Raw genomic sequence first — 12,385 nt, forward strand, 5'->3', positions numbered from 1 at the left:
TGATTTTACAGGTGATATATTTATTTTAGAGTTCGATTTCCGTGTGACTCCGAATTATCCTTAATTTATGGACATGAATGTGATTGAAAATGAGAATATAACACTAAGTTTGAAGCATTCAAATTTTTTAAAAAACTTGAAACACTTGAAAAATAATATAATGATAAAAACCTGTTATCTGAAATCTTTAAGGTACAGATGGCAAGCGGCTCGGATGTGACTCGATATTAGATACATAATATACAAAATAATTTTTTTTTCAATTTTTTGTATGAGTTTACTTTTATTGCAATTTTTTTTTTCAATTTTTTGATTCAGTTTTAATACTTCACCATATTAAATTGTTATTATTCTATATATTTATTCTATTATTCTATATATTTATTCTTAATTAATATATATATTCTTAATTATTTCTACATGTGTAATAATTTAGAGGAGGAGACTCAGATGTTTTTAATCATGATTGTTGTTATAGATGGTAATGGAATGTATATATATAATTACATAAAGTTGCAGACGGGCTAGTGAAGGAAAATTTTCTTTATTTTTGAGAAGCACAGTTTTAAAATGAATTGCACATCATTATAATTATACAGTTGATGAAAGAGAGATAATTTGGCAACATCATTGCTGAACAGCAAGCAAGAGCTGGAATGTAACCCATTTAAAATGAAAGCTTAGGAGAGTTGTGAAAAAGTTATTCCTCTCAAATTTCCTGTTGGCAGTTAAAAATTTTAATAACTGGTGGCCATTTGAGTTTCAGTTTGCAAAACTATCTGCATCACCAGCATAATGCAACAGTTATGTGACATGTATTAATTTGAAAATATTGCATTTTAGAGATTTATTATAAGAATTTACAATTTTTAGATCAAAACAGCAAAGTAAACAAATTAAAGCTAGAATTTTTATTTACATATTTCACCCACACAACACACATTGATCAGCTATTAAAATTCCTGTACCATGAAGGCAACATGTAACAAACAGCAAATTTTGCCTGAAAAATAATATTTGTGGGGATATGCATTCCAGAACATGCACACAGAGCAGGTATAAGCAACACCATCTGTCTTGTGTGTAAATGGAAAGATTGGACAGCAGTTGTTTTATAAGGTATTTCTCCCACCTTCTTAGCGAGCCTTCATGGTGTAGTGGTGTGCACATTCAGCGTGTAATTGAGAGGTCCACGGTTCGATTCCTGGTGAAGGCGTTGTTAATTTTTCATCTTGACTGCCTCCAAAAATACCTGTCTCTACAGTTTAACATGGAAATCACATTTCAGCTTTGGTTGTTGGTGTTAAGGTCTGTTATCCTCACGTGAGGAGGAACTTTTACCAGCACTTATCACAGTTTGACTGTGGCAGGATCACAGCCTTTTGGGACTGCAGTTTATTTTCCACAACATTGCTACTCATGTAAGTTGGAAACTCAACTCATTACTGTCAAGTGAATGGGTAATTAATAGGTCCAGTAGGATCCTGCAGGGTGCCATGTGGGATCTCAATGACCAGAGCCACTAATATCCAAGAGGATATATATTTATATATGTTGTCCTCTTGACCTTGAAGATTATACAACCATGGCACATTTGAGTCAAACTTGGTTCCTGTGCAGGATGACATGTGTAGCATCTTTTTTATGCCTTTCCCTGTTATTGCCGTGGAGACAGGTTACACCCAGTGCAAGAAACAACAGCACTGGACACAGGAATGGCACCAAGTCATCTTCTCGATCACATCGCGGTTCTGCATACAGCATGATGTTGGATGTATTCAATCATGGAGGCAGGGAGTAGCACGAATGATGCCAACTTGCATTTGTTATTGTCATAATGCCTAAGCTCGTGGCATACTAATGTGGGGTGCCGTGGATAGACATTCAGGTTATATCTTGGTCTCATAGCTGGTAATCTGGATGGCCACTGGTACATTTATGACTTGTTAAGGTTCATGAATGTGCCCTATCATCGAGGCCTAAGTAATGAAATCATTCGACTAAATAATGCATGATGGACAGTAAGGATATGTGGTCAATACAGAGGAATTCAATTCCATTGTTGCTCTAGCCAGCAAGTTCTCCATATCTCTCATCCAGCTAGAACATCTAGTTATGGGTTACCAAGAGACTGGCATGTGACCACTCATCTGTCACTATGATTGATGAACTCTGGTACAGAATTGAAGCCACATAGAATGAAGTACCCCCTTATCTGTCATCCAAGTTCAGTTCAACTTAGAGTGTAGTCAAATTGCAGCTGTTGCTGCCAGATGGGGCTGCTCTCTGTACTGAATTCTGCATTCAATATACCACAAAACCTTCATGCTGTGTGGAAGGAAGTTCTTTTTTCTTTCCACAGTGCATGCAGAATTCAGTACACTGAGCTGCCATCTCTGGCAGCAGCAGCGACACTAATCCAGCCGGGCATCAAGTTGAACCGAATGAATGTCATATATAGGTGTTTCATTCATTTAGATATATGTAACTATATATCATTATATATATATCTTTTATATATGTATCCTTTATATGTTAGTACTCTAGGTTGATGTACCAGAACCATATGTAAACACAAATTAAATATGTTGACCATTCTGCTTTTTTTTTTAGCTAGAGTTGTAATGGATGGTTTTGCCATGTTCTTTGGTTTCTGCAGGATTATTGTACTTAAAATTGCATTCATATGTAGGGAAGCTTGAAAGGAAGGTCTTTGTTGCAACACCACCTAGTGGTGGTTTTAGTTGCTTTTTTAATTATAATTCTGGCTTTATGCTCAGGAATTCTTATCGATAGTTTTCTGTATGTTGAGCTGATACATTGAGTTTCTGTGCTTGTTTCTTTCATTGTAAATTGGGGTAGTATATACACGTGAAGTATCTATTGTGGCAATATTTGATTTATCTGATCTTAACAATTTCCAGATAAATGAGGCTAGGATAATGCCATGTTTATAACCAGATCTTTCAAACACAGCAGATTCATGAGGTGATCATGTAGTAGAAAAAGTTCCAATAAATTTACTGTTATGTGATGCTTGCATTTATAACAACTTTAGTTTTTGAGAAAGGACTGTAGAAGCTTGTTTGTTGATTTTTTTACAAGTTTTTCTACAAAATATGGAGGACATGTATTATTTTCTGCAATTTGGAGTATGTAACTATACAAGGTTCATGTAAGTCCAGTGTACAACATAAAGCCAATGGAGAAACCTAACAACAGCAAGAAAGTCGTTTTATGGGAACATAAGTGTTGCCTCTTTTCACTGAAATCTATGTGCAACATGTGGAAAATTTTGTTTTCTTTAAGTTGCCTCCCAAATCTATTTTTTGTAATAGGTATGTAGATATTTTCATGCCATGAAACATACGGAAGATATACTTAAAATTTTGTTATCTTTTGGTTCATTACTTATGCTTTTCATATAAGTATGGCAATAAAATGTTTTAATAAATAATTTGTTAGATTGTTTTTGGTTTGGTTTATGTGATTATGACAAAGCCTCAAGGCTATCTGCCTAAGCGGAGGGATGCCTTTGTGGAGGACTTTCTAAGGAAAACTGGCTTGTATACACGTTACACATGGGGAAGACCACAGAAATGCACATACAGCTAGCCTGTTCATGGGATTCGAACCTTGGAACCTTCCAGTGTTCAGTGATTTTACTGCTTGGCTGCTGGTAGGCTAATAATTTGTCAGAAATATATTGTAATTAAGCATTACTCATTATTTGAACTCGGGAAACATTAATCAGTAAGCTCTTGTGTATTAAATTCTCAGCAAACAGTCAACTTTATTTTATGCAATCTTTGATTCTGGAAATAACTTAATAATGCTTTTTGGCAGCATTTGAATTTTGAAACTTTACAACCAGAATCATTGATCATTAGTTACGGGATAAATCACATGGAAATTGTAAACATGCAATTCTTTTTTATTTCATTCATGTTAGAAAGGTTTAGTCACGGTTCGTTTAATTGGTAAGCATTAGCATTTAATTTTGCTTTAAATATTTAAATGGTTCACTACTAAGTTTATCCACTTGATTACATGCATATTAATTGCCATTTTTATCATATTTAAAAGCCCTTTAATATCTAAAAATTTTCCTTTGCTACATGAGCTTTCATCAAGATGAAGTTTTAAGAAATTATAAAATCAAATGCAGTTAGCCCCCAAAAAAAAAAAAAAAAAGTTAAAATAATGAATTATTTTAATTCCATATATTTTATTTCAGAATAATGTTATAACTAATGCAGCTTAATAATTCAGATGATGTATTGTAAATATAATCTTTAGTCAAATTGTAAATGTTTTGAAGTCACATTGCCATGCAGCATGAAAATTCTACTTCAGTTTTCAAACTTGTGAGCTGTGATATAGCTTAATTGAACTGGAAATGGTATAGTATGTCCATTGTGTTCATGCTATTTATATATACTCTTGTAACATTTGGATTCTTTTTCACAGGAAGCAATAATGAAAATAATGAAAATGAGAAAACAAGTGACAAATGCTTAGTTACAAACTGAACTTGTCGAAATTTTGAAAAACATGTTTTTGCCATCCAGGAAAATGATGAAAGAACAGATAGAATGGCTCATTGAGCATAAGTATATAAAACGGGATGAAGATGATATAAGTGTTTTTATTTATGTGGAATAATTTTAAATTGTTAATAAAATCATGAATCAAATTTATATAAGCTGTTTTCTTTTCCCTATCTTAATATTCAGCAAATTTGCTTATTGCCATGTTATAGTCAGATGATTCGTAAGAAAAAGTGTCATTTACTCAAAGGTATCGGGGGCTGTCTAATATTAAGTGTAACCTTTTAAAAATGTCTGCAATGTTCAGAGGTCTTTGTACATATGTCATGTTCATTTTTGTAATTCTGTTGTTTTCCAGTGCTTATAATTTTTTAATAAATAATTTTTGTACATAAAGATAATTGTAAATTTTACGAATGATGTGTAATTATCTGGTGTGGGCAGTTTTTATTTGTACAATGGAAATTTATTGAAAAAAGTTATCATCCAAAGTAATAATTTGTAGTTAAGTCTACACATTAAAAATCTAAGGAAAGATAACTCATTCTAATAAAAAGAATTCATCAAAAAATTGTCAATATTTTAAATTAGCCCTTATTCATAAAGCAAAAGTTGTAGCATTTTTGTCTTAGTTTGATGCAAGGGCAGATGTGATAATAATTTTTGGGGAAGATTTATATTTAACATATGATTTCTTAAAACAGAGATTATTGTTGGGAACAAACTAATTTATTTATTGTTTCATTTTTCCTTTTTATTTTATACTGAATCAAACAAGAGCTTATTAGTTGCATTATAGTACATATAGTTCATATATTGTTAATTTTTTACTTGCTGTTATTGTCCTACTCATAATTAGGATTATATGTTATTAATTCATTATGTCTATGTTTTTAAATCATGTATTTTGAATCTGCGTGTTCTAACTTTACGTATATGCTTTTTCTGTTGCCATTTTTTGCCGACATTTTACCCCACTGAATAGTGTACTTTTAAATTTTTTCTTCATATAAAACATTTGTTGTGTCAAATAATGTAAGATGTATAACTTTCATTATAAAAATAATCTGTCTAGTGATTTTATTTTTTAAAGTGCAAAGTAACTGTTTTATCTATGATTTGGTATTAGTCTTAGATTAACGTCATATGTATTTGAAGACTTTATAGTAATGTTAAGTACATATTTTAAAATTTTCATTGCAAACATTTTTACTCTCAGTGTTACTTTTGAATTATTTTTCATATCTGGAGTGATCATATTGTTAAATATCCATTTATTGCTATTTCATAAATCCATACAGTGGCAGCTTAATGTATGTGGCATAAATGTATACTGGTATTTTATCATCTGTTTTGCCTATGTATTGTAAGCATGTACCCTTTTCCCCAAATGAATTGTATATGTTTTTTAAATGTATATTCTTTAAATAAAATATTTGTTGTCTGAAATAATGTGTAATGCATAACCCTCCTGTTGGAAAAGTAGTTTACTTATTAGTATAATTTGTTTAAAGGAAACAATATAGACATTTAAAATTGTCATATATTTGCTGGCTATTAAAATTTTTGTATTAACAAAGACAAAACATAGCAGAAGTTTTTGCTACAAAGACAAAACATTTTTGTTAAGAGTAATAGACAAAATGTAATGTTACAAAGACAAAAAATAGCAAAACATTTCTTATGCAGTTGAACCCTGCTATAATGAACTCTATGAGACTGAAAGTTTGGGTTTGCTATATCCAATCTGATAAGAAAAAAATATATTATCTCACAAAATAATGTAAAAAATGATAAAGGAATCACAAAAAGTAGACCGATTAGCATTCTCGCATCTTCCAAAAGAAGTGAGTAATAATTAATTAAAAGATCATTAGTGATTAATTACTGTTATATTCATTTATTATAATTATTGTAGTTTTTCAGTTTCAAAATACATCAGTGATTTTACACAATGAAGTATTCAACATAAAAGCAATGGTTTAAACTCATCCCTTTAAATACACATCTTTATCTAAAATATACATCTATAATTAGTAATTGTCCAGGTAAGATTGCAGCTTTTTTGAATAGTGAAATATTCTAGCAGTACTTTAACATTGTTATGCTCAGCCCTTTAAAATTTTTTCATTATATCCAAATTTTTTCTGGAAGTAGAAATTATCAAGTCTTGATTTTTCAACATGGGACCAATTATAGATTCAGAAAAATCATATTCCCACCAGATGCCAATTTGGTTAAATCTGTTCTCTGTTTTTCGTACAAGGTTCACTTTACATAAAATACAGAATGTCATACATCTCTAAGCATACAGAGGAATTTTTAACACAGAAAATTTTCCCAGTACAGAGTGAAAAGAGTAAAGCGAAAACAATTTTATCTCTTTTCTATTATAAATCCAATGATAATTTTACTCTAAGATATGGATTAAAAAAGGTGCAATAATTCTTATAAAAGTATCATAATCTTGCAAATGCAAAACTTACCATGACAGCATTTTAAATATTGAGTTAAAACAAACCCATAAGGATAAAATATTTCCATTTCCTAAAGAGACGAATCATCTGTATAGCCCAAAACGCTTAGAATCTGTTAACTTTTACTATGAATACCAAAAATCTTGATCAGAGCTATGTCTTACAGGTCAAAGTACTTGAATGGAATGGGAATCTATTCGTATTCTTCCCTGCATATGGTAGCCTAAGTTATGCACGTTGTGTATTGTGGTTCTCCAAGAACTAGGTGTTATATCTGCTTTGCATAATCTTTGTTTAGAACATAGAGACAGATAGGTGTGAAGACAAAAAGAACAGTAACAAACTCTTTTCTTCCCCCCCCCCTATTCTAACATGGATAAGTTTAAGGGTTTTTTTTCAGAAATTATGGGGAAATTATGAAAAATATAAAAACATTTCAGTTGAAGATATACATATAGTTGGTTATATGATCTTCATAAATTCGGAAGTTTGCCATAGTTGTATAAAACATTTAAATGTGTAGGAAATGGTACTGGAGCAAAAGGTTTATTCATTATATGTGGGGGGGGGGGTCTGTTATTAGCCGGGTTTGCTGTAGTGAATTTGACCTTAATAAAAAAAATAAGTAAGTACAATTTCAGGTATTGGGCAAACAGAATAGGTTATGATCATAACCAAATGTGGCCACCATGAGCAGCAATAACTACTGTTGTATGGCAAGATCTGAAAAAGACTTTAATAATGTTTTGCGATATTGCAGTTCAGGTAGCTGTATTTCATTGCCAGAGTTCATCTCTTGTAGCTGTTGATGATCTATATCTTGTCAGTGTATGGGACTTCATAGACTGAGTGCATTCAGTGAGGCAAAATCTATCAATTGCACTAGCCAAGGCTAGCACATAAACTTGTCAAGGAAGTATCACTCTTTGAATGTGGAATGATTGCACATTAATTTGATGTTACTTAAGAGGCTGCTGAAACTATAAGGCAACAATTAGCCTTAACACATCTGTGATGTAAACTCATGGGTCAATGTGCCAAATATGTACACCAAATGTGAACTGGGTAAGTATCTAATTACATCCCATTCCATAACTCTTGGCGTTGGCCTGGTGTAATGATGCATGAGCTATTGATGCAATGTATGTATTGTGTTTCATGTAAGTTGCATGATAAGGCTGTATGATTCATACAAGTTATTTGCATAAAATATTGTGCTCTCAGTATTAGCACATCAAGGTCACTGCAAGCATTGTATGTCGTATGCCGCCGTAATCTTTTCTGGACCCATCAGTTTATTCACAAGACAGGTTTTGATTATCGTAAAAAGCAGTTTGTATATCTGCAGTTACTGTATGCTTTTCTACTGCAATCAAATTCAGATATATACAGTTGTACATTCCATCACTTTACTCGAAGTGTATTCTACGTTTCTAGTCAAACAAAGTGGAAACACAAATTCCATATCGGAAACCAGTCCTTTCTTCTCTTTTTCATTGATTATAGGTAGTGTTACTGACACAAATATGCAGTATTAATTTGATGTCTTAATATGCAGTATTTATTACACAAATTTTACATGAATTTACTGCTTCTTTGTGATTTTAATGGCTTATTCAATTACGTTTTTAAATTTGTATTGGATTTTTTTAAATATAACTTTCCTTTAATGTGTGCATGTGTGTATATATATATGTAAGATATAACAAAATATGATGGCTGCTTTAAAGAAATAATTGGCGACCTCAAAATTAATGTTCTAAATTTGGTTCTCTCCCCTTAAATTCATCTCCTCTCCCAAATTCGAGATTTTTCTTTTTTATGTAACGCCACTAACTAACCAATCATAAATTAGCTGTACTTGTAGATCAAACTGGGCATGAATACACCTGACAGCTAGGAAACAAATGTGTTATATTCAAGGTGAAATATTAAATCAGACTGAGTTAGTTGTGGTTCTCAATGCATTCTGATTTAATAGTTAATATTGCTGTAAAATTATTATTGGCTTTTTGAGTTTTAGTTCCATTTACATCACCAGAATTATGTAAGAGTCATACAACATGAATTAATCTAGAAATGACGCAGTGCAGAGAGAGGTTACTATTTTTAGAATAGAGAAGAGACATTAATTTATGCTGCTAATTTAATCTTTTACATATTCTTTATTTTTCTTACATATATATATATGTGTGTAATATATCGGGATTTAACGTCAGTTTCCCGCCATCGCAAATATCGTCTGCGCAAACAGTCCACATTGGCTTGTTTAATCATACTTTGTGAAATTATTTTTAGCATTTGAAAGAAAGTGGCTTGCTTTAGAGCACTGTGTTGTGGCATCTGTAAACAAAAAATTAATTAAGTACAAGGTGTCTGAAATGGAACTGTCACTCTACCAGATTAGAACTATCATCTACTTCCAGTTCTATTATAAAACGTCAGCTACAGAATGTCACCAAATCATCTATATAGCTTTAGGTACTAATGTTGTATCATATGACACTGTGAAGGTTTGGAACCGAAAGTTCAAAAACAAGGACAGTGGCATTCAAGAAGCAGAATGCTTTGGCCGGCCTACTGATGCTGATGAAGTGAAAACTCGTGGAAGAAGATCAGTATGCAAACCACTAGAAGGCTTGAAGGAGTTAGACGTTAGTGCCATGTCCATCGGTCGCACTATGCATCACACAAACATGACGTACAAGCATAAACTTGACGTTAACGCATGAGCTGCCTCAAGCAGATAAGGACAAGCATTTTCAGGCCGGCACTAATCTGTGTTGGAAAATATAGCTTATTTTAAACCTTTTACTGCATCATCTCTCCTCCTTGAAATGTTTATTTAGTTTAGTTCTTATTTTAATGTAATATAGTAGTTACTTCTACTTCTTTTTCTTGCTGCCACTGTTTGCATTGAGAACGGACTGTTTCAACCTAATTGAGATGCAAAAACGAAACGTGATGTTACGTCATCTGAAAAGCCCATTCGTGCCGATAGCTGATTGGTTGCCATGAGATGACGACATTCCTACTTCTGCTATAAGTATCTCGCATCGCTCTGGCTCAACCCTTCTAGTTCTCCTCCTTCTAGTTCCTGCTTTCCTGGCACTTGAGTGAGCGGTTTCCAGCCCCTTCAGAAGGATGCATGCAGTCCGGTGAATAAAGTGCCTTGGTTCCGGTTTGCGGGATGGCTGTTCCTGAATAAAGTTCCTTGGTGCCTGTCCGCGGGATGATTGTTTCGGAATGAGTTCCTTGGTTCACATCCATAAGATGATTGTTCCAGAATAAAGTTCCTTGGTTCCAGAGGCTACCATATGAGTGACTGCTGTGGGCGGCATCCATGTTTTTCAATAAAGGCTGCATTTAAAATACGTGAGCGGCGATTCCTCGTGCAAACGGAGTTAGGCCGGTTTTAAGTGTTTTCAAGAACTTGATTTAAATTTCAGGTGTTTTTCTCGACCATTGATTATGGACTTATTGAATGTGTAGCCAGCTTCATTTTTAGGTCGCATAATTACTGTTTAGGTTTGTTTGTATTGAATGCCAGTGTTTTGGAGACCAGGTAAAAATATTATTTGATGAATGATGGTCATATTATATTTTTCCTAAGACTCTGATATTGTTGAAATTTATTTTCTGTGTTTTTATTCTTTATTATATTGTTAATAAATTGGTTAAGTTCAAAATCTTTCATTGTCTTCAATGTCTGCACAACGTGATATCTCAGGGAGCTTTTATTGCTACTACTGCTAAATGTTTAATTTCTTTAAACTTTAAACTTTGCTTTAGCATCATTTTGGTTATGGGCCCAGCCCCTGAGATATTTTTAGTGCAGACTTTTGAAGTTTAAAGTTAATTTAGGACTTAAGAGATTGGGGGGGGCGGTTTTTGTTAAAATTCAAATATGGCTACTGTTAGTGTCATGCATAATATTGCTAAACTTGATGCATGTAATTATTTTACATGGTCCAGAGATATGAAGTTTGTCTTGAATGAAAAAATGCATGGCTTTTGGTTAAAGGTATTGAAAAATGTCCTGATTTAAATGATGTTAAGGGTATTACAAAAGAAATTATAGCCGACTATCAAAATAGAAGTCGATTGGCATTATCTTTAATTTATATGAATGTAAGCCCTGAATATAGAAACTTGATATGTGAAATTGATGACCCAGTAGTGGCATGGAATACGCTTGCCAAATACTTCCAGCCAGATTATCGGTCAAGACATATGTCCCTGTTTTCAGAGTTCTTAAATTGTAAAATTAAGCTAAATGAAAGTATTAGTTTCTTTTCTTCTAGATTAAAACGCGTAACTGAACAGTTAGCTGATATTAATCATGCTGTAAGAGACGTATATATATGTTTCCAGTTTCTTAGGTTCCTTCCAGATAAATTTGATCAAGTAGTTCAGAATGTTTTGAGGTGGCCAGATGAGAAGTTCATATTTAAAAATGTTGAACTTGAAATACTAGCAGAGGAAACGCGTCTTAACTTAAGAGAGATAGATAGGGAAAACTCCAATAAGACTATAGAAGTTCAAAGTGCTAACTGTGAACACAAATTTAAGCAGATTAAAGGGCTCAAGTGTTATAAATGTGGCCGTCCAGGTCATATTCAAAAATACTGTAGAATGAGAGGTAATTTTTCCAGATCACCCTCACCTGCTTCTTCTGTTTCCTCAGCTGTATCTAGTAGTAATAAAACATCTCCTAAGTGTAAGAATAAACCCAAGTTGAGTAAAGGTAAAAATAATTCCCATGCACAGTCCCATTTTATAGCTCAAGCTAATGTTAACAATTTGGAAGAAAATGATGATAGTTGGATTTTTGATACAGCTGCATCTCATCATTTTTGTAAAAATCGTGAATTGTTTGATACTTTTTCTCCTGTGAAAAATGAGAATATGCTAGTAGCTATTGATGGGGTAACTTTTCCAATTCATGGGAAGGGTACTGTTAAAATGAAATTTGGGGATACGGTTATTTTGCTTAAAGATGTGTTATACTCACCTGAACTGAGACGAAATTTAATATCTGGACCTAGAGTAGATATCAATGGAGCAAGATTTTTTGGTAAAAATGGGCAAATTAAAGTTACTGATGATGAAAATGAAACTTTGTACAAGGCTAAGTTGGTAGGAAGTAACTATCATGTGTTCCTGAAAATAGTGAAAAAGGGGGGCAAATCTGTAAAATTTGAGGCATCCACAGTTCAGCATAATAATAGTGAATTATGGCATGGTCGGTTTGGTCATATAAATTATGGTGCTATTGTCAGGACTAGTAAGAGACATTCAGTTCGAGGTCTTCCTGTGTTAAAGCACTCACCTAATTTGTTTTGTGAACATTGCCAA

The 12,385-nt window shown here is 32.9% G+C and overlaps 1 pseudogene across 1 annotated transcript in view; it reads left to right on the plus strand.

The window, feature by feature from the left end:
* LOC146995282 (cullin-5-like) overlaps nucleotides 1-6,002 on the plus strand; it is a 267,165-nt pseudogene extending 261,163 nt beyond the window's left edge. Inside the window, exon 18 of the transcript XR_015043187.1 lies at nucleotides 4,471-6,002. The product of XR_015043187.1 is annotated as a cullin-5-like (transcript). The remainder of the gene's footprint in view (nucleotides 1-4,470) is intronic.
* Nucleotides 6,003-12,385: the final 6,383 nt, after the last annotated feature.

This window comes from Stegodyphus dumicola, chromosome 9 (assembly GCF_044657685.1).
Source record: "Stegodyphus dumicola isolate Sdum_Otavi_A_Nest chromosome 9, ASM4465768v1".
NCBI lineage: Eukaryota > Metazoa > Arthropoda > Arachnida > Araneae > Eresidae > Stegodyphus > Stegodyphus dumicola.